Genomic DNA, 21,792 nt, shown 5'->3' with positions numbered 1-21,792 from the left:
ACAGGGAGTATTCAGTGCATCTCTTCTGTTTACTAATTAAATAAAGTTATGAAAGAGTTTGTAGTAAGCTCTTACACAGAGAGAGAAATTGATAAATATTAACTGTCAAATGGCTGTGTCTTATGTTACATTTAATGAATTCTGTTATAAATAGAATAGGATTTCAACCTCTTTTGTTTTTTAATGTTAACTCTGACCTGTAATCAGGCCAGAGCAGTGCTTTTTGAGTTGGGTTGATGTTGCCCTAGACACTTGGCAATGTCTGTAGATTTTTGGGGGAGTCTCAACTGGAAGGGTGCTACTGGCATTTAGGAAGTGGAGGCCAGGGGTGCGGGCAAACACCCCGCAGTGCACAGGACGGCCCCCTGCAAAAGGGAAGGATCAGTGACACATTTCGATAGTGCGGAGGTTCAGACACTCAGGACTGAAAAAGGAAAGATAGAGGAGAAAACGGCCCATGCCTCTCTCCCTCCCCCACGAAGCCTCATCTCAGTGTGTACTTTCTGTCTGGAATTCTCTTGTTCTCAGGTACTCAGGTGACGATGTCATCCTTCGGAGAGGCTTTGAGTCAGATTCCTGCGTTCCTCCCCTGGAGTCATCACTTTGGGCAAGTTATATACCTTTTCTACATTAGTATTAAGATTGGGTACGTTTTAAATGATTTTCAAAAGGAAAACACGTTAAAATGTGTCCTGGAGATAATATAGAAAAGGTGTTTTACAGAATGTAGGACTCGGCGTCCTAACAGAGATGTGGCCTACACTTTGCAGCATCAGCGGGATCCTATCCAAATATGACCGTGACTTTGAAGTGTACACTATGAGAGATTGCGTATCTTGTGCTGATGAGGTAGGATGCAAGCCAGACGTTGTGGTAGAAGCAGAAACAGTCATAGCTGGCATTTCCTGAGCAGGGATAGGCGCTGTTCTAGGCGGTTTGGCACGAACCAGCACATTTAATTCTCACAGCGACCAAACCAGCCCAGGTGGCTGGCAGTGTTTTCCCACCTGGTCAATGACGACGCAGAGGCACCTGTTACGGGAGATTCCTCCAAGTCACGGAGCTCAGAAGGGGCAGGGTGACGATCAAGGCCTGTGAGTCGTCAGCGATTCTAATGACGACCCCGTCCAGTGGTTACACTGCCTCTGAAAATTACGAGGAGACAACTTCTCTTTTCTTGACTCAAGAAAAGAAAAACTTTAGGTGGGGACAACTGGAAGGGACTTTGGAAATCAACTACCTGCCTGCTTGCAAGCCTGGGAGGACCTTGACGCCCAAGAACCAGATCATTCGCACAGATCTCCTGGGTTAACTGGGACCCAGGTCTCCCAGGTCTCAATCTGTGCCCTTCTGAGTCTCACACCTCCAGGAGCATGAGCATCAGAGATTCCCTACGTGGTTACATTGTTTTAAATATCCATGTCTCCCAGTCAACCAATCTTTTCCATATGGAGTTGAAAGTCACATAAATTAAATGAGAACAACATGTTACATGTGAATGAAAGACTGGATGCTGGATTTTTTTTTTTCTTCAAGAATAAAATGACTTTGATCGATAGGCATTTATGGCAAAACACTAGAACCGACAAATATCTGAATGCAGAAACCATATTTTAATTGGCTGAACGAATAAAAGAGAGGAACTTAAACAGAAGCTTTGGGATCAATATACTTGGCTATGAATGATGAATTCTCATCGGGCACCTACGCAGAGGTTGTGTTGTGAATGGCTAGAGCCCTGGCAGACAGAAGCTGGGGGCGTCAGGACCGTGGCACTGCAGGAGTGTCAGAGAGACAGGAGGGTTACAAGCTTTGGGGATGAGACAGTTAACGCCTCCCTGTGCGAGCGAGTTCCATCACACAGCGCCAGTGCCAGGTCAGCAGTCTGGCTGGAGCTCGGATGTGGCTGGTCGTGCCAGGCAGTGCCAAACGCCCCTGGCAGCCCTGAAGAGGATTCCCAAACCCAGGTTTCATTGTGCAGCCTGGAGAATGCTGCCTGGTGAATGGAATCTACGAGCTGTGCTGGTGCTTCCCAGAGGAGCCACACTGGCGCACAGAACACCCCCGGCTGGGAGCCCACGGACGCTGTGACAAAGGGACCTCAAGCTGAGACCTTGCTCAGGTAGGTTTAGGCTCTGGGATGCGGCTGCTGCTCATGTGATCCTGTTGCTGCCGCTGTGTGCCTGGGGAGAAGCCTGTCTGCTGGGCTGGACGCTGCTCTCAGATTGACTGCTGAACACCTTTTGCTGTTTCCATGATTCCTTCTTGAAAAGCATGAACGAGGCTGGTCACTCACATTGGTCAGAAAGCCACCTCTAAATCAGGGAGCCGGTTTCCAGCAGACTCTGGCTGATGAGGGATTCTAGCTGCATCTCTCCTGTGTCAGCAGCACACCAGAGTGTGATTAGCGTGTCCCCAGAAGCGATTTCTCATAGCCCCTTCAGATTAATATGGGGATCGTGGTGAGGGAATGTGCCAGGGGGTCTGGAGGGCTGAGTTCTAGTTCAGAAACTGCCCTGGGTTACCAGGAAGCTGTTTGGTGTTGGGAAAATTCACGGAACCTCTCAGGGTTTCGGCTCTTCGTTGAAAATGATGGTTAAACATTGGCAGCGATAGGTTCCAGCTTGTCGGGGTAGAGATTGTCCACTTACCTTTGTTTGCTGAGCCCTTGGCATGGGATCTGGTGCTCAGCATGTCTAAAAATTGCCCATTAACTCACAGTGCTTTGGAACAGAAAAACTGACAACAAAATGTGGATGTAAGCGTGGAAAGGCCACAAAGTCTAGGGTACCCTCCCAGGAGAGCCAGTAAGCCTTTCGGATCACTTATTCTGTGTTGTCACAATGCCATTAGTTAAGCTCTGAATAACTATTAGGCCAGTGTGGGCACTGCAGTAGGTGCCAAGGCGCAGGGGACCTGAGCTGTGGGTGAAGTGACCCAATGGAGAGTGCATGGGGGTCAGTCCTGGGCTTTGGGCTGAGGGCATTTTTGGAACAGTCTGGAAGAAATCCTGGCACAATAGCCACTTGAGTATGATGACCTTGAAACATACCCAACTTGGGGTCAGCCTGCAAGATGTCTGATTCACTGGGGTGGGTCTGGCAGTAGGAATTGCTGTGACTCAAGCAAAGATTCTGGTTTCGATAGCCAGCAGACGCATCCAAATTGTACCTCCAACTGAACTCTTGGAAAAGTGAACCTGAAACTTGCTTTCCTGGTTAAGCCTCGGAAGTGCCTCCTCACTGCCTTCAGGGTGATGGTCAAGCCTCCTATGCCCACCAGGCTGATACCTGCCTCCCTGGCTCATGTCCGGAGGCCCCCAAAGCTCAGGCTCATTGCATGTACTTTCCTGCTGGCTCCGTAATATTCTCATCGTGACGCTGTTTTGCTGGGACCCTCAGCTTCTAACATCCCCTCCCATAACCTGCGTGACCTGTGTCCAGCGTAGCTGTAGTTTCCTCCCAAAGCACCCTGGGGCTCACACAAGTGTTCCTCTCCTCACCCTGTGTTGTTTCTGTCACAGAATTGTACTGTAATTACCTGCACCCCTCACTTGTTGGGGCGACCGCCGGGCAGGGGCTCTGGCTTCGGCATCCGGTTCCCGTAGTCTGGCACACAGTAGGGAGAACCTCATCCCACTGCAGGTGCAGAGAAATTATGGAGCTCTGGGGAAGGCTCTGGAAGCTTCCAAGTAGTCATGTGTCTCCACAGGCCTGGGAATCTGCAGAGAACAGCCACAGAAACCAGGACGCCACACAGGAGCCCAGGACTGGGTGGACCGCGGGGTAGGAATGCTGCAGCTCAGCAGACTAAGTGAGACAGTCACACTGGGGCCCCCCAGGCAGGGGGCTCACCCGGCTGACGGCATGCATGACACTGGATGGGGCAGAGGCCAACGAACTGAACTAAATATTGAAGTCAGGATGGAATTGTAGGCAGGCAGGGACCGTCACACACCCCATAGAAATGAGTTGCGTTTTTCCAGTATTGGTTCCAGCATTGCTTGGATCTCCTAAGACAGTGCATTGCAATCATGGCTCAGGGAATTTGCACAGAGGCCTGCAAGACTCTTCTTCGCAGAATCAAAGCCGAAAGCCCCCTGGCATGGACAGTGAGGAGACTACCCGGTGGGATGGGGGTGCACACACAGCATTGTCCCCAACCAGCCGTGCAGGTGAGCAAATCTACCTGAGTTGGGCACAGTGGCCCCATGGCCCTGTGCTCGTGCCGTCTGCTGCCCTTTGTGTGGGGTTGGTCCTACTGATGACAAGCTGTGTGTGAAGAGTCAGATCTGCATAGGCCACGGGCATCTCAGATGGGTTTAGACAAGAAAGGAAGTTGATTGGTTTATGTAACCAGGAGGATGAAAATATGATTGCCCTTCTGTCCCAGCTGGATCCAGGGATTCAATGGAGCGAATAGGTGAAGGTCACGGAGAGGCAGGGCCAGTAAGGAATCGGTGTTTTATTGAACGTGTGCTGGGAGGTTTGACAGCTGGACAGCGACGTGCCCTTACTCGTGTTTTGCAAAAGGACTGCAGTGGCTTCTGGAGAAGAATGGATTTTACCGGGACAGGAACGGCAGCAGAGAGACCAGTTAGGAGGGTACTGCAGAGGGTCCAGCGGGAAACGACGGGGGGCGAACGGGGGAGGGGGGAATGGATGGATGTGTGTTCTGGCAGCCACAGGACTTGCTGGTGGGTTGGGTGGGGCTTGGGAGGGCGTGGTGAGCGACCGGTTCGTTTAGGGAAAGAAGGGAATTAAAGATCATCCCTACAATTTTTAACACCCGTGAAAACTTAGCACTTTGTCTATTTCCCCCCGGTTTTCATCTTATTCAGAAGGAAAGTGGGCACGTGGGAGAAATTCAGACTCAAACCCTCCCACACAGAGTCAGGTGGCCCGCTATCCTAATCCTGCTTACTTGTGTGTGCGTCGCTTGTCAGTCATCAGAACGTCCTCTCTGCACAGATGCGGTGGCGGAGGCGGGGCCCCAGGGCTCCGGGGGCGGGGCCTGGACGGCAGCCAGTCCGCAGGCTCCACGCTGTCCTGCGGCTCCACGTTGCCCAGTGGAGAAAGGCTCCCGGGGCTCTGCAGGTCTCAGCTGTCCGTGGTTTGCCTGTGGAATAGGGGCTGGGGTTTATGCCGCCAGAAGAATTCGAGAGCATTGCCTCGTCGCTCTGCAGAGCGGACATACTGCCTGGTCACTCTGCAGCCCTGGTGACCCAAGTCCAGGCGGCCCTGGGTCCTGGGCTGGCGGCTGCTGTTATCGCCCCTCAGTCCTGGGACCCAGGTTCCCCTGCCTGGGTCAGTTAACCCGTCAGTTAATGCCCTGTAAACAAGCAGCCCATGCACCCGGGGGCTGCGGTGGGGACGGTGAGCGGAGGACGTCTTATAATAAGAGCGTCCACCTGAGTTAATGAGTCAGTGAAAAGTCCCTTACACATATCCAGGCCTGGCATAAAATGCGGAATCCCCTTCTCAGGAGGGGTTCCTCGCAAGGAGCTGGGGGCTGGGGCTGCGGCTGGGCTGTGGGAGGCCCCTAGGCCCACTCGGGTATCAGAACCAAGCCGGTGTGGGGCTCTCTGAAATTACAGCCCCGGGCTGTGGGGCTTGGGTCTGAGTTATCGTCCCTCTCTCCCTGCCCGAGGCCTCCGTTCCCAGAGCCCCAGCTCCCTGCGTTCACCAGGAAGGTCCTCCCTGCTCCCCTGGGCTCCGGGCCTGTGCGGCTGCAGACTTGAGGAGGGGCTGTCTGCACACCAGCTGGGGGGGGGGGTCTCTTCTTCCTCTGAATTCTGCATTTATCCCCTCCCTTCTGCGCGATGGTATCACCTAAGGTTTGAGAACACTTTCTGGTGTACAGAGCAAACATCTGCAGGCACCACAAAAAGAAAACACAACGGTTGTTTATACAAGAGGCTTCTCGGTGTCATGCATTTCGCCGCGGTGGGAGGTTTGAAACCATCGCTCTGGTTGCTGGCATTTTCGGGTGTTTGGGCATCCACCACAGGCCCTATTCTTTGTAAATATTTTAAAAGAAGAAATTCAAAGAGACGGTGTGGATGTTGTCATGCACTCCCCTGTCATAAAATCAGAAACCCACCATCGTGAGACTATGCAAAGGCGACACTGATTTCAACAGCAAAACCAAAATCACAGCAAGCAGACAAAGAATTTTCATCAGGAAAAAAGGAAGTGAGCTCGTATGAAGAGACGTGGTCCTGCCAGACTTGAGGATGACTTTAGATGAACGTACAACAATTTAACCAGCATGATGCAAAGTGAAAGAAATTTGTCTATGAAATATCCTAAGAAACATTCTATCTGGAATATTTGTCATGCAATTAGGAAAATTATCAGTGCATGCTTCGCTCGCTTTAAAATTTCATGACAATTTCAAATATTAAATATTAATGATAGTATGTTTTGTTTTTAAAATAACTTTTATTTGACATTTATTTTGTGTTAATGTAACTTTGTTTTAATGATTTCTGTTTTAGAAATAACTTACTTGTTATTAAATATACAATGCCACATCATATAAGTTTATAATAATAAACAACACCTTAACTGAAACTCTTTAATTATAACCAAATTAGAGAAAAAGGATTTACTGTTTATTATTGTGATCACTCATTATTGAAAATCAAATGAAAACAGTGTTACAAAAAAATACAGAAAAACTTACAATTTCGGAAATACCCTGGACTTCCTGGGAATTCCAATATCTCTTTCCTGAATCCAAAAGATTTTCATCTGATGGGAATTTGGAAGCACTAAAATGTACACATGCTTCAAAGTAAGTTACAGAACTCAGGATTGATAACTTCACAAGCATAAGTGAGAAAACCATTAATGTTGCCTGAGGCAGATGGTTACGGGAACAGTAATGAGACAGTACATAATTTAAGACGGGTTTTGAAGGATGAATAGGAGTTCATCAAACTTAAGTGAAGAGAAGGATATCTCACGCTGTACAACCTCTGTGAGCAAAGACCTGAACTAAAAAGTATGTATTATGGTAGCAGCGCAGTAGGAATTAGAAAGAAAAATATAAATGCCTGTCAGTGCAACAAAATGACCTTAGAGGAAGGCTCAGTTCATACTAATCCCTACAAAAGAATACGTATACCGAAGGTGGGCAAAGGTGTTGGACTAGGATTGGAGCCCTGGCATGTGCCCTTTCTTCTCACTGCTGTCTCCTCCCACCAAGTCCGTCCTCCCGCTCTCACCTGCTTTAGTCGGTAGAACCATTGGCTCCTATCCTTCCTCTCTCCATTTTCCACTTTTCACGTCTCTCCCCACCTTCTCCACATTCTGGCACAGAAATCGCATAGTGATGCTTGTAGGGCACACAGAAGGCTGGGCACAGACAGGGTTGGCCTGGGTCCCAGTCAGCACACCTAGAAGCAAGGAGTACTATTGGGAATTGTTTTGCTAGTACACACACACACACACACACCAGTCCTCTCTCTCATGCGGTTTTCATGCAGGGCTGTCTGCTTAGCTGCCTGGCCCTTATCAGCTCACCCTACTAATGCCCCCAAGTGCTAAGGCTTTTTCATAAAGGCCTAGTCTGAGCCCCCCTGTTTCCTCTGTCACTGCAGCTCCCAGCCCCCCTGGGGCAAGGCTTCCAGCATCTGCCTGTTTCCATGTGTCTCCCGCTACATAGACCTGTCAGTTACTTACGTATTTGTGTGATAGTTTAGGTGCAAAATATCCATGCCCATCCAGAGTTTTTGTTGACCCCCAATAGCTAGATGCCTTCCCCCCCATAAAATTTGTGAAACAGATACTTGGATGTCCTTGTGTCACAGTGCCTTACTTTCTAAATTAAACTCTGTTTGTGAATGACGCACGTGTGTTATTCCTAGGACGGGAGACTAAGGTGTCCTGTAACCCCAGACCTGAGCAGAGTGGTCCCCAGGAAACACGGTCCCTTCGGCACAGACTTGGCAAACTCCAGTTGCCACACAGGCCAGGCAACAAGCACAGGGTGCAGAAGCAGCCCAGGTGCAGGACGAAGGGAGTGCCTGCCTGTTCACAGAGAATGGCCAAATGTTAGTGGGGACACACACGGGTCCTGGGGTGTGAATATTGAGGAGTTCCCTGGAATCCAGAGACCCGGAACTGAACATGGAATGTCCTGGTTTTGGAAGCTCTGTGCCCACACAACAAGACCCTGTGTCAGTGGAAGGCGTGTGGTTGAAGGGCTTCAGCTTTGTCACTTCAGCTTAGTGCCATCAACAGAGCACAGGCATGGCCCACTGGGGGTCCCAGTCCTCAGATCCAGGCCCAGAACTGTTTTCTGAGGTCAGCTTAGTGATTGGAAACTAAATAAGTAAACTCAGTGTGAAGGGCAGGGTCTCTGGGAGGTATTTGGGCTCCAGTTTTCCTCAGGCCTCACCACTCCCTGCTGTCTTCCCGGTTGCCCGGTCTGCATCCTAATACTTCCTACCCAGCCCTGTAGACACTTGCATTTCACTGCATCTACAAACTGATGTACCTTTCAATCTCTTGTCCATTTCAGGGTTTACCATCTCATGGGAGAGTTAAGGCAGAGGATTTGATAACCATGCAGAACCAAAAAGTGTTATAAGTGGCATCCTGTGGCACGGCAGCGTGGCTAGTGGTGTGATGTCGCTGTCCTCCCGCTGAGACTCCACGGTTCTGGTCTGTAACCCACAGTTTTCATGTATTGTGATGTTCGAAACAGCCTAATCCGCAAAGCATCGATTACAGTGCCTGAGACATAATAGGAACTCAGTACATGAAACTGGTTGTTGCTGTGCTTGTTATTTTATGGTGATTATTTTTATTCAAGTAACTTACATCAGTGGACACCAGTGTAGAGCCAACTAGCCTTGGAATCACCAATGCAGAAATGCTTATATTCATACACTTACAGGGCCCCTTAGCTGTGTTTCTTATATACAAACACAATAGAGGTGGAATTCTAAAGCCCCAATTAAGTGGAATAGGTCGCTTTCCTGGTAACAATAGGCCAGAGCTAAGCAACAACAAAAAAAAAGCTACTTAGTTTGGCAACCTTTGTTCAGAAGAATCTTCTGAAAAAGCCCCCCTCAGAAGATTCTGAATGGGGCCAGAGAACCTTCTTAATCCCCGGCCTGTCTCACAGAGGGTTAATTGAATGCATGGGAGGGGGTGGGTCCCCCTTTTGTGGCAGTCTCCGTCACAAAACAAAAACCTATTGCTAGGTTCCGAAGAGGATTCTCTCTTCTTGCTCACACTCTGTGTTGAAAGAAGGGCAGCAATCCCCCCTTCTTTCTGGGCCAGGAGGGGGTGAAGGAAAAGATAAATCTTGCAAACACGTAGAATTTGCTGGAAAAGGTGCAAGTTCCATTTCAAGCTCCAAATTGAATGCAGACTCCTAACACAGATGCTCTGCCCCTCTTTGTCCCTTGAGGGGTAGAGGGGGCTGTCTCCTGCAGCAGTTGGGCAGGGGGCGTGAGTCTGTTGGGCTGCCCACCCCCCTTCCATCCCCACCCCCACCCCGAAACAGCAGGCTGCACATGGTAATTAAGCCTCCAGGCTGGAGATTTGGGACTCCAGTGTGGAGAAATACTACACTGAAGACCCACCCCCGGCGTCCCCTCCCACTTGCTGTGGGATTTCCTTTAGTTCCACATGGATTCCCAAGTAAACAAGCCTGAAAAGAAGTCACAGGCGGGAATTGAATTAGCACCTTAGTGTAGCTTGTAATGAACTAGTTTGCTTAATTAGAAGATCATGAAATTATAACATTGAAAACCATCACGGTGCAGCTAAACATTGAGGGCTCATCTAGCTTTCATTGGTCCTTGGCAGAACATCCATCTTAAATACAACGTGCTTTTAAATATTAGACATGTTTTTTACAAGAGACAAATTGGAATAGCGGAACCATGGGCTCCTCCCACCTACGGACTGGGCTACAGCTATGTGGTGTGTCCTTAGGTGGACTGTTCCACAGCTCTGGGCCTCAGCTTCCTCTCTGTAAAATGTGTGTAATTTTACCTGTCTGGGAATTTAGTCTGAGGAGTAAATGAAGTCATTATAACCGTCACACTTGGAACAGTGAGCATGTGCAAAGCATGGTACTAATTCACCCGCACACACGCTCTTCTCAATGCTCATGAATTTCTGGGGCCTGGACCAGCTTGAGTCTCAACATACAGACAGTGAAACATCAGGCACACAGGAGTAAGATCAGGTCACCCAGGACCACAGTTTGACCTCCTGATGGAGTTCGGATCCAAAGCGAGCTCTGCTGACTCCAGAGCGTCACCTTTTAGTGAAACCAGACTGCTCCCCAGACTACGCCAGCACTTTGTGTAGGAAGTGCTCAGGTGGCCCCTCAAGTTCAGTGTCCTCCCTCATTCCCTCCAGGGGACAGGGAACATCTGGCCCTGCCTCTGGTTGAGGTCTCCCTGTAGACAGTGCATCACTGCCCCGTGGAGTCCGAGTTTACAGCCCATTAACAAAGAGGTACTTTATTTCTGAAGTTATCACGGGCCGTTGCTGTTGGTCTGGGAATGGAGGAAAGGCCGATGTGTCATGGGAATGTTTTCAAACACACACGCAGGATCGTCGCGCCAGCCACTCTCCTGAGAGGTGTGTCTGTCCGGGGACTATCCTTGGTTCTTGACGCGGTAGAACTGGGTCGCCCAGCACTTCTTTCGTGGGTGTGCATGGGCACCCCTGGCCTAGCCACCATGGACAAAGAGGGCAAGAAGTTTTCTTCTCTAACCACCTTCTGTTCTTCCAACAGGCAGAGCTTCTCCGTCAGCCGTTGGAGGGCAGGAGGCAGGAGACCCGGCTCTGTGTTCCGGCCTTGCCTCTTCTGCCCTCATTTCCTCAGTCACTGCTAAGCCCCTTTCTGGTTTGCCAAACCCAATAGGTATCGTCCACACAGTCATGATAATTAATAAATAATTCAGAGCAGGGAAGAGCCAAGTAGCTGGAAAGTTGACGGCAAACCTGAGTCTCCACGTGGCCATGAACGCATGCCCTGGTGTGAGGATAGGTCATCTTGCCCTCAGTTTCCCCTTGCCGTCACCCAGCCTCCTCCGCCTGTCCTGTGTCTTGAGGGTGGCAATGGGGAGCAAAACTGGGAGGGCCCCACATAAGGGAGCATGCTTGGTGACAAGGGGGACAGTTTAGAGAGGGGAGGACTTGATCTTCCATTCCCTTCCTGCTCAAAGCACATTTTGGAGAGACTTCATGGTGGGGGTGAAGGGAGCCGCTCAGAGGGAAAGATGGGCAGTGGGGTGGGGTGGGGAAGCAAATGCTGGGCTGCAGTCACTCTGGTTGGGTCTCCGTGTCCCTCTGGCTCTCTGGCTCCTGTCCTCCCCTCCCCTGAGGGGGCTAAACAGGCAGTTCCTCTCCTCTGTGCTTCTTTTCTCAGAAGCAGAGGTCGTGGGAAAGAAGCAAACTGGGTGCATGGTGTGTGACACGGGGGGGGGGGGGGGGCGGGCGCCCTTTCTGGGGAGCTCCTTGTGGTTGTTTCTAGGACCCGCTGGAAGAACGGCTTCATGTCTTGTTTCCTGGTCCTGTCCTCTGCTCTAATCCCATTTGGGCTAGGGGACCCCAATTCTATCCGAGATGGGTACATATGGCCCCAAACTTGACTGACACTCCCCCTAGTGGCAGCCTGAAGACCCACCCTGCTGCCCACTCCTGCTGCACTCAGGTCCTTGACTTTGCTTCTCAACAGGCAGATTGCTCTGGAAGACCAGGCCTCTCCACTAATTTTACATTCATGGTGCTCTGCTAGAAGCTGCGGGCATGTGGCTCTGAACAAGACATGGTGACCCCTGCAAGTGTTAACATCAAGAGAGTACAGTAGACATGTGCCCATGAGTGAAACAAGACGTCCAGGTGTGTTATGGGAGTGCAGAGGAAAGCATGCCCCATTTCACCCAGGAGAATTAAATCAGAAAAGGCTCCAAAGAAGGAATAGCATTTAGTCTTGACGTAAAGGGTGAGCATGCATCAACAGGCAGTTTTGGGGGACAGTGGGGGTGGCGGGGAAGCCACCTGGCGCTACAGAACTCCGTAAGAAGGTTGGGGTTTAACCTTAGGCAGTGGTGGAGGGGTGGGGTGAGGAGAGAGAGGCTATTTTCACGTCTGACGAATCCTCCTTAGGATCTGAATCTTTGAAAACTCTCTCTCAGCTACTAAGCAAAGACCGAATACTTCACAGAGGTCAAGAGTTTCAAAGTGTTCATCAAAAAAATAAATATAAAATAAAAGAAACACAAACACAAAATTAAACAGGAGTAAGATCCACAGAGACACATAACATTTATCTTCCCAAAGGTTTCCATAGTTTGCTGTTAATGATTCTGAATGAAAACAGTGGCCAATAGTCCAATAATGACGGAAAATTGAAAACTAAAGGCCAAGCCAGGCATTGCTCACTGACTACGCTGGGCATTTAAATGAATCATTCCATGTGCATGTTGTCCCACGTGCATTCAGCCGGACGTTCTTGTTTACACCACTGGACGTGGGCGCAGAGGCAGTGATGTACACGCCGAGTCACCTGGATTGTCACAGTCAGGGGTGTGTGGCAGAACAAGGGACGCGGATCCTGCTCCGAGTTCTCCATGTGCATTCGCTCTATGACTTTCTGTTTGAAGTACGTCCTCCCTTCACGTGGACGCCCCCTGTAAGGACGTGCACATTGGCAGGTGCCAGCTCCTGCAGGAAGTGCCAAAGGACCCACTTCGGACGGGCGGCCAGGCCTTCACTGGGACCCCTGGTGCCTGAGGCTGCACAGAGCAGGCTGGGCAGACCTGCAGCTGTGGAGAGTTCCTGATCCTGGGATCCTCGGGCCTTGCGCTCACAACACGTTAGGTCAGAAGGTTGCAGATGGAGGAGGGCCATGCAGCCATGAGGTTAGTACCGACAACGGGCCACGTGGGTCTGCAGGTCCGACAGGCGTGGCTTCTCCTCCCCCCTCTCCCACGTCTGCAACTCTCTTTGCTTTCTGAAGTTTTGCTTTTCCCATCTGAAAAATTAAAACACAGAGACCTATCTTGCTGGATTCTGGAGATGCTCCATAGTGGTTATGCCATGGCTGGTAGGAAATCAAGTGTTTGAACTTCTCCTGGAGCATAGTAGGCATTTCAGAGCGGCTGGCACTGAGGTGTAAATGGAGCAAAGCTCCCAACTCAGAAAGCCACAACCAATAAAAGCTTGGAGGTGCCTGGGGGTGACTGCCCTGGGGACCTCCTACCCCTGAAAGCCCCCCGCCTCCCTGGAAGAAAGGCAGTGTGCTCTGTGCGCAGTCCAGACCCACCACTGGCAGCTGCATGCCATCCTCCTCTTGGGCTGACCTCTGCACCTCCATTTCCCCACCAGGAAAATGGAGAATTCATCAGGAACTCAGTGGGGAAGTGTCCTATATTGGGACCCCGCACAGCACGGCAATGAGCCTACGTTCTGTCCTCATCCTCCCCCCATCTCCATGCCCCCAGCCTTCCTGTCTGTCCTTTTGTATTTATTTAGCCATTAAAACACTATTTGTGAAACAACTGTGATTGCAGAGTAGTCTCCTAGGCTTTCTGAGGAAGGCAGAGAGCTTTAGGAGTTAACTACTTAGAAGGACAAGGTGAGACATTTGTCCAAATGGTGACCAGACCAGGTGTCTCTTCTCAGTATCAGGAGTGTTACCAATACCTGAGGTCCAGGGACAAGGGAAGCTGGCATTTCCCACAGTGAAAGAGGAAAGCTTGGAAAGCAATGAGCGATCAAGCCAAGAAAAGACGTGGAGGAACCTCAAATGCATGTTACCAAGTGCTAAAGCCAGTCTGAAAGGCCACACACTGCATTATTCCAACCCCAGGACATTCTGGAAAGGACAAAGTATGGAGACAGTAGAAAGGCCAGTTGTTGCCAGGATGGGGGAATGCACAAGACCAAGTGTGAACCCTAATGTCAGCTACGGACGCAGTTAATAATAAAGTACCAACATTAGTTCATCCATTGTAAAGAATTGTAACCACACTAGTGTGAGATGTTACGAGCAAGGAAATCTTGGGGAGGGGGTGGGAGGGAGCAGATAAATGGTACCTCTGTGTCATAGCTGTTCTCTGTTTCTGTAAACCTAAAACTGCTCTAGAAATGAAAGTCTATTCATTTATTTAAAGAAAGAGAAGTTCAAGAAAATGGGTTCCTTAGAGCAGGTAAGGTTTAACAGGTGGAGCTCGTCAGCAGCAGCCACAGGCCACCATGTCTGGGCCCAGCCAGGATGGAGCTTGGAATGGCAGATTCCAGGTAACCTCGGTCTCTATTTGTGTCCCTCTTGGATAATCCAGGATCCGTGGCTCTGGACCATTCTATTCTTAAACAAGAAGAGACAAGGGACTCACCCAGCAGTGCTGTGTGTCATGGGGCGAGAGAAGCGGGTTTTACACTGAACTTGGTTAAATCTTGGCTTTGCTGCCTATTAGCTGTTTGTCCTTGAGCAAGACACACAGTCTGGGCACATGCCTTGTTCAAAATTTACTAACCAGATTTCACTGATAAAATGCAATACTGTCGACCCATCAGGGAATGCTGGGAATATCAATGATGTCATCCGTGTAACTACCCAGAACGCTGCTTGGCATAGTCAGCTCCTAACACGTTTTTCTTTCTTTCCATTGTAATGAGCAGAAGAGAAAGTGAGAGAGAGAAAGTGGTGCCTGTCAAGTGCCAGGCTGGAGGAGACCCAAGCAGCCATGTGACAGGAGGTCTGTACCTGACACTTACTCCGGTCTCACCTGGAGGCTGGATGCGTTTCATGCTCTACTTGCAGCTTCTGTTTTGGTCCTTGTATTCAGCGGTGGCTATTTTTGTGATCATTCTGTCCTGCTGACCCCTATATTGATCTCATGGTTTTAACCAGAATGGACTTTGGCCTGGCAGATTTCTGCTAATCCTTTGTCATCCCTGAACCATAGAATTTGTCACAGTGACTATTCTGCTGTGACATTGTGAAGGTGTGTCCCTGAAAAGATGCCTGTGTGACCTCTGAGTGCTGAGATTTCCACCCGAGACCCCTGCATATTGCCTCTGGGGTTCTGGACACCGAGCACTGTCCTGGAGTCCCAGTGGACACCCCATTTTTAAAGCCACCAGAGTCCAGGCCTGTGCTTTGGGACACAACCTTTATCTCTTTGGCTGTTGGAGAGCTAACGCAGCTCTCACCACCTTCTTCTTCTCCTCATGGAGCAAAGGACCACTGTCCAGCGGCTGAGGAAGTCACTTTAAGTAGGAGGCATATATTCAGTTACTTAACGATCCAGATGTGAACTTGGTCTTGGCCTCATCTTTCCAAGATATTCTTTTTCTTTTCTTTTCTTTTTTTTTTTTGAAGAAGAAAGTGCTGCTTTGATCTCAAATTAAGCAAATGTTATTCAAATGCCCCCTCCCCCTCACCCAGGGGTTGTACAGTGACTTGGCAGTGGCTCTGCCTGTCCAGGGTACACATGCCAAGGCCAGGTGGTGTCTCCTTCTGGGGCATTTCCCCTGGTGGCCTTGGGCCAGTAAGGGGAGGTGCCAGTAAACAATTGAGGGGCCCACACAGTGGGAGGGGCTTTATTCTGATTTGTTGGCAGGCGGCTTCTTGGGGAAGGTTTTCCTTCAACAGAACCTGTGCCCCGTCTGAGGTCTGGCAGCAGATGTGGGCAGTGCTGGAAACACGATAGAGCGGGAACCTCTTCCCTGTAAATAGCGCCCATATGTCCCTGGGCCGGCTGGTGTATCTGAAGGGTGTCTTCTCACATGTCCACAGCCCCTCTGTTGGGTTCTACAGAACAGATGTTGCACTGGCTCCTGTGACATTCAGTGACGAACTTTACATATGTCGACTTACAGACCCCGCGTAATGACACGTGCTTGGCTCTCAGGTTCCCAAACGCACAATTTATGGTTTTGCAGAAACTCTGTGCTGTGCTGCTGCTCTCTGTGAGCTTCTGATTTTTCTCGTCGGCATTTTAGGCTTCACCTAGAGCATCACAGAGAGAAGTGGGGTTCCTAGCAGCCCCCCACCCTTCCCCACCATCCCGCCAGAAGTCACATCGCAGAGGCTGAGATAAGGGAAAAATCAAAATGCACCTTTGATCATTCAAAACACATTTTAAAAGGAAAAAGAAAGGATTCCAACAATAGGACTTTAAAAAAATCCAAAAATGAAAAATAGAGTCGCTGAAATAAAGTGAGCGGGTTGGGCTAGAATGTCTCCTCATGTCTGTTAGCTTTGTCCCTCGTTGTAACGTCCATGAAGTGGGGACACAGCTCAGGTGACCTCGAAGCTCAGTGGCTCACACAGTGCTGGCACATTATACACATACACCTGCTAACGGGCGCCTTCTCCACGTAAGTGTCTGTGGTGACCTGCTCCTTCCAGAATCTTCGGTGTGGACTGCGGTCACTGCCAGATCCCTTCCCTTCCCGCCGGCATCATGGACGTCAGCTTAGTGTGTCAGGAGGCGCCGTGCATTGCTGGAGAGGAGACGAGAAGGAGGGGGTGGTGGCAATGGAAGGAACCTAGCATGCACCCTCGGGTTTTGTTACCGTGCCGGTGGAAACACAGAGGTCTCCACAAGCTGCTGACTCCTCTGCAACGTCTCCCATCACACATTTATTGTGGTCCCTCGTCCTGTGATAGCAAGGATCTTTCAAAAATGGCTGGTATGGTAACGGTCTACGGAACTTACTGTGCATAACAATTAAATATAGTTGACAGCAGGTTACGCTGACACATTAGAAGGACTACGGGCTGTGAATTATGAGGACAGCTCTGTAGCCACCCCTGTATCTGATACAGTTCTCTGGTTCCTATTTCGGAGGTCTAGGCTTGGGAGGCAGTGGTTGCAGGCTTCCCCCAGCGTCACTCCAGGTGCCAGGCCACCTAAAATCAAGCACAGCTTTCCCATCCTCCCTGCATCTCTTACTGTCCTCACGGTGCCTGCTGGTCTCCATCAACCCGAGGCCTACGTCAGCATTTCTTTGTGCAGAAAAGGCACATGCAACCAAGGGGAGATTTTAGATCTAATAGTGGGGATGGTTTTCATATGTGGTGTGAAATGATCTGATGACAAGAATTGAGATTAAGTGCAGGGATCTCACTGTCCTAAACTTTGTTGGTTTCTGGATATAATAGATTTTCAGCTCCAGTTCCAGCATGGGGTGCAATCTATTTTTTTTTTTTTTTTTTTTTTTTTTTTACAATTCATGCCTCATTTATTCAGAAGCCTTACCCACTGTGGGATTCCAGAAGGAAGAAAAAGAGCTCTGAGAAGCCAAAACATAAAGACCATGCATCCTATGTCACCAGTGAACAACTAGACATGGGATGACCAACCCGTCCCAGGTGCCTTCCCACTCCTCACCTGCCGCACCCCCGCCCTGCTGGTAGACTGCACTCGTGGTCACATTCATCCCCAGGCACACTTCCCTTAGCAGTCAGGGTGGAAGGAGACAATGGGTGTGTTTGCTGCTCCTGTCCGGGATCTTCACCCAGAACCGACCCACTAAACACAGAAACAACTTTAATAACACATATTTGCAACACAAGTTACCGAGGTGTCCTTGGTATTTTCCCCCCTTTTGTGGACACTTTTCCTTCCCCTCTCCTGGAAACAGCCAAGACTGTGTGCTCTCTTGCCGCTGTGATTCTAATGGTTGCATGTTATAGGGCCAGAAGCAAAGTGTCCAGGCAGCTAGGAGACGACTCAAGTCCTTGCTTTGGACAGCTTGAGTTTGTTGAGGAGTGACAAGGCTCCGCCAGTGGAGGAAACAGAACTGTGGAGCCCCAATGAGGAGAGATGACAGCTGCCAGGCCAGGGCAGGAGAGGGCACACCTTGGGGCAAAGAGTGAAACGGCTTCTTGTTGATGTCATTGTGACTTCTGTCCAGTGAGTCCCTGGGACTCCAGTCACACTGGAGATGCCAGGAAATGTCAGGACAGTGAGCACAGAGCAATGGGCTTGGGGAAAGTGACAAAGTACCCCTGTGCCCAAACTCAGCTCAGATACAGTCTACCTCATAGGGAGCATGGGGCAGGTGGAGAGTTTATCTGTGGGATGCTTGGGGCTGAAGAACAAAGAACGCTTCCTTGAATGCTTGGACTATATAGAAATTTCTGGAATTTTGTTTAAGTTTAAGAGGAATGGCTCAAGATATGATTGAAAATAATTTGCATCCAGCAGCAAGGGAGCCTGGGATATGTAGTCTTATTTTGATTGGCCACATGTTGAGCTTAATATTAGGGGTTCTACTATTATGAGAAAAGAGGGGAGTGTGAATATTGGGAATTCTTTACAGTCCAGGAGAGGGATTGAGTTAAAAAATAGAATAAATAAAATATGACAATAGGAAACTCACTGAGGACTCTGTTACCTGAGTGGTACTTTAAGTGACGTTTTTGCTAATTTTCATGGTAGCCGGCAAACAACAGATAGACTGTGTTCAGATTGTCTGCTTGCTCTAAGCTGATACTTTTCTGATTGTAGAAGCAATAATACTTCATTGTACTTGTTTAGAAAAAAGTTGAACAGTGTGGAGAATCACATAAAATCAATTAATTATTACACCATCAGGTGGTAACTACCTCTTTTATGTTGGTATGTATTCTTCTTGTATTTTCTATGGATACACACCTCACAGGTATGTGTCTATGCTTTTAAGAGAATCATACTGTGTATACCATCTTATAACCAGGTTTGTTTATTTTTTACTTTAATAATTTTATCAGTCTTTACTCTTTTTTTCTGATAGAGCCTAATCAAGAGAAGAGAGAGAAGCCGGCAGTTTACTGTGCTGCTCCCCCGAGGGCCTTTGGGAAGAGAAGATGGTCTCAAAGGAAAGCTCGGCTGTCCCTCTGAGCCTGTCCCGGGGCGGGTTAGTGAGCAGCCAGCCTGCTCACGCTGTCTCCACTCTCAGGCCCAGTGGGGGCTTTACCTCCAAGGGCTGGTGGCAATCACTGGGGGAGGAAAGATGAGGCCTAAGAGGGCTGTGTTTGCAGATGGCCTTGTGGGTGCGCAGAGAACCACGGCATCCTGGCATCCTTGCTGTGGTCAGAACCTGCTGGCCTGTCACGCCGTGCAGGGAGCTGATCCTGTGTCAACAGGGCCACTCCCGCTCTCCAAACTGCTGCCTTCAGGGCGTCTCATCCAAGTCCCAGGGCAGTGAGGCCAGTGTCTGCTGGACTAAGGCCCCAAGGGCGTTCAGGTGCTGCCGGAAGGATCGGCTCAACCTCCTGGTTTGAATTCAATTTGAAATCACATATCTCAAGGTTAGTTTTTCCTTGGGCCATAGGTTAGTTTTGGTACCTAGGGGTGGTGTGTGCGTGTGTGCGTGTGTGTGTGTGTGTGTGTGTGTGTGTGTGTTTTAGGGAGTGTTGGGAGTGGCGGAAGAAAAGCGGAGGGCAGGCCCAACTACATCCGTAAGCATTTTACTGCGTCCAAGTCAGTCCTAGTTAGGAATGAACACCTCATGGCTGGCAAATGTTCCCCCGGATTTCAGGATGAATTACTATTCTACACACACACACACTCACTGCCCAGGCCTCCCCGACATGATCAATAGCAGGCTGACCCAGTGCCCGCAGGGTCAGAGGTGTGAAGGAATCAATCTTGGGCTATTCTTCCCGCGGCCCCGGAGAGCCAGCTCGGCCCCAGTCCTCGCTCCTCACCCCTCACGGTCCTGCCAGCTGTGGCCTCGAGTCCAGCCCGCGGAATGGGGGCAGGCCTCTTTGTTAGGGCTCGGAGGAGGGGGCTGCTCGCGAGCGGGGTGGGGGGGGGTGGGGTGGGGGGGGGTGGGGGGGTGGGGGGTGGGGGGGTGGGGGTGGGGTGGGGGGGTGGGGGTGGGGTGGGGGGAGCCCCGCCCCCCAGCGGTGTCCTGGCGCCCCCAGCCGCGCATGGGTGTGTCATGGGGCCGTACATTTGGGGAGAGGGCGCGCTAGCCCGGGAAGGACTCGGCCCCGCGCGCATCGTGTGTACCGTTCAGCGCGTCCAGGGAGCAGCAGCCCTGACACCCGCCTGACGCGCGCAGCGGGCGCCCCCGCCGCACGGCCCAGCCCGGCTTGCCGCCCGCGGGCTCTGTTACCCGTGGGCTGTCACCGCACCCTCCGCACGGCCGGGGGACAGCGGGGGGCCGACGGGGGGGAGAGTCGCTGCGACGCGGGCACAGCCGGCGGCACCGGCCCGCGCTGCCTTCCCGTCCGCCTCCATCTTCCCGGGAGGCCGCGGCCGCGCTAAAATGGTGGCGGACGTGGGGACGGGAGCAGGAGGCTGCCTTCTGGTCACACCCACACGACACCCACAAAGGCCAGATGTCGCCTGGGTAAGAAGCGCTTCTTCACCTGCAGCCGCCCTCCCAGCACGCGTCACCCGGGTGGGGAGGCCGCCGGGTCCGGGGAGCCCGCCCGCAGGGCTTTGGGGCACAGCCGCACCCCGTGTCCCAGCAGAATCCCTCCTGGCTCCTTTGCAAAGGACTCACGTCGCCCTGGCCTCCTGGACTCATTGGATGTGTAAGGGGCTGTGTTACTGTGTCCGCTTCAAAATTACACAGAAACATGTGGAAATGCTCTGGTTTGATTCAGATCAAAAACCATGTGCACCAAATCTTCCCAGACCGGATCTTCATGTAGATAAAAGTGAGACCACCGCCTGCGGGGCGGGGGCGGGGGCGGGGGCGGGGGGGGAGGGGCGCGTGTGCAAGTCCTGCATTGTACGCTGTAATTTAACCGTCGTGCGCCCAGAATTTCTTTGCATAAATTACAACCGCAATGATAGCATCACTTTCACAAAAGGTGGCCGCTAATCGATTCAACTCTCCCAGAGACGGCTGGGCTTTCAGAGCAGAGAAAGGACGTCCTGCACTTTAGAAGAGCTGGTGACTGCACCTGGGGCTCCCCTGGCAGACACCCCTGGGCCAGCACATCCCAGCCGCCCCCTTATTCAGCTGATTTTCTTTTTCATCCTGACATTTGCTACCTGCTTGGTTCTTATTTTCCAGGAATAAAGGGTTATTGGCCACGGGAACCACCCTTGTGTCTGGAGGAGGGGTGTCTGTAGGATGACCCCCAGAGTGGAGGTAACCTTCTTATGCCGTCTCCCCTCCTTTTTCTCTTCCTCTCCTTTCCCCCATTCCTTGGACAAATACAGTTTTTAAAGGCTCTACATTTTTAATGCTCTTGGGTCTTCTTATGTCTGGAAAAGCACAGTCTCTGTGCTGCTCTGAACAGTTCCGAGCCCATGGCCTCCCTTTCCCCAGGCCTAAGCTCTCCAGGAAGAAAGAAGGTCTTCCTCCGGACCCTGGGAGCATGTCAGCCTCGCTATTGAAGTGAGGCCAGCAGTGCGTGTCTGCCTTGCGGGGGTCCCTGAGCCCTCTGGAGGATTCCTTTGAAAGAGTAGGGTTGGGAAGATTCTCAGGACAGAGGCAGCAAATTTCCATTCTTGGAGCTTTATCTCACAAAGAACATTGGATATAAAGAAAAAATGAGTCCGTGGAAATTTTGCTTCTATTTCACTGTGGATGAAATGGAATATTTTCCCAACAGAGTGATGCTTTTAGTGCCAAAGGAAAACCACATCACACGTCACATCTTTTTGTGCAATGGCAGGATTATATGATGAAAATCCAACGGTTACCAACATACACTTGGTGCTCAATAAAGGTTAAATGAATAAGTGACAAATGTGCAGTGTTGTCACTGCTGCTGGAAAGAGTAGTGATTAGCAACATATGCAAATTTATACTCCCCTTTATAATCACAATGATACAAAGAACTTATCTC

At 50.5% G+C, this 21,792-nt stretch overlaps 1 long non-coding RNA gene across 5 annotated transcripts; it reads left to right on the top strand.

Moving 5' to 3' along the window:
• The first annotated feature begins 1,011 nt into the window (after positions 1–1,011).
• LOC109439592 (uncharacterized) lies at positions 1,012–18,376 on the top strand. Of its 5 annotated transcripts, none has more exons than XR_016020513.1 (4): positions 1,012–2,122; positions 8,530–11,015; positions 11,716–11,879; positions 12,176–18,376. It is a non-coding gene; the product is annotated as an uncharacterized LOC109439592 (long non-coding RNA). The 5 variants fall into 5 exon arrangements; XR_016020512.1 differs by having other exon boundaries at positions 1,060–2,122; positions 8,530–8,672; positions 10,771–11,015; positions 11,716–18,376; XR_012496233.2 differs by having other exon boundaries at positions 1,067–2,122; positions 8,530–8,672; positions 10,771–10,899; positions 11,716–18,376.
• The last annotated feature ends 3,416 nt before the right edge of the window (positions 18,377–21,792 follow it).

The sequence above is a fragment of the Rhinolophus sinicus genome, chromosome 2, assembly GCF_057876585.1.
Source record: "Rhinolophus sinicus isolate RSI-liver-muscle chromosome 2, RSI-T2T, whole genome shotgun sequence".
Classification (NCBI taxonomy): Eukaryota; Metazoa; Chordata; class Mammalia; order Chiroptera; family Rhinolophidae; genus Rhinolophus; species Rhinolophus sinicus.
The sequence above is the reverse complement of the archived record's forward strand: the minus strand, read 5'-3'. Positions and strand labels throughout refer to the sequence as shown.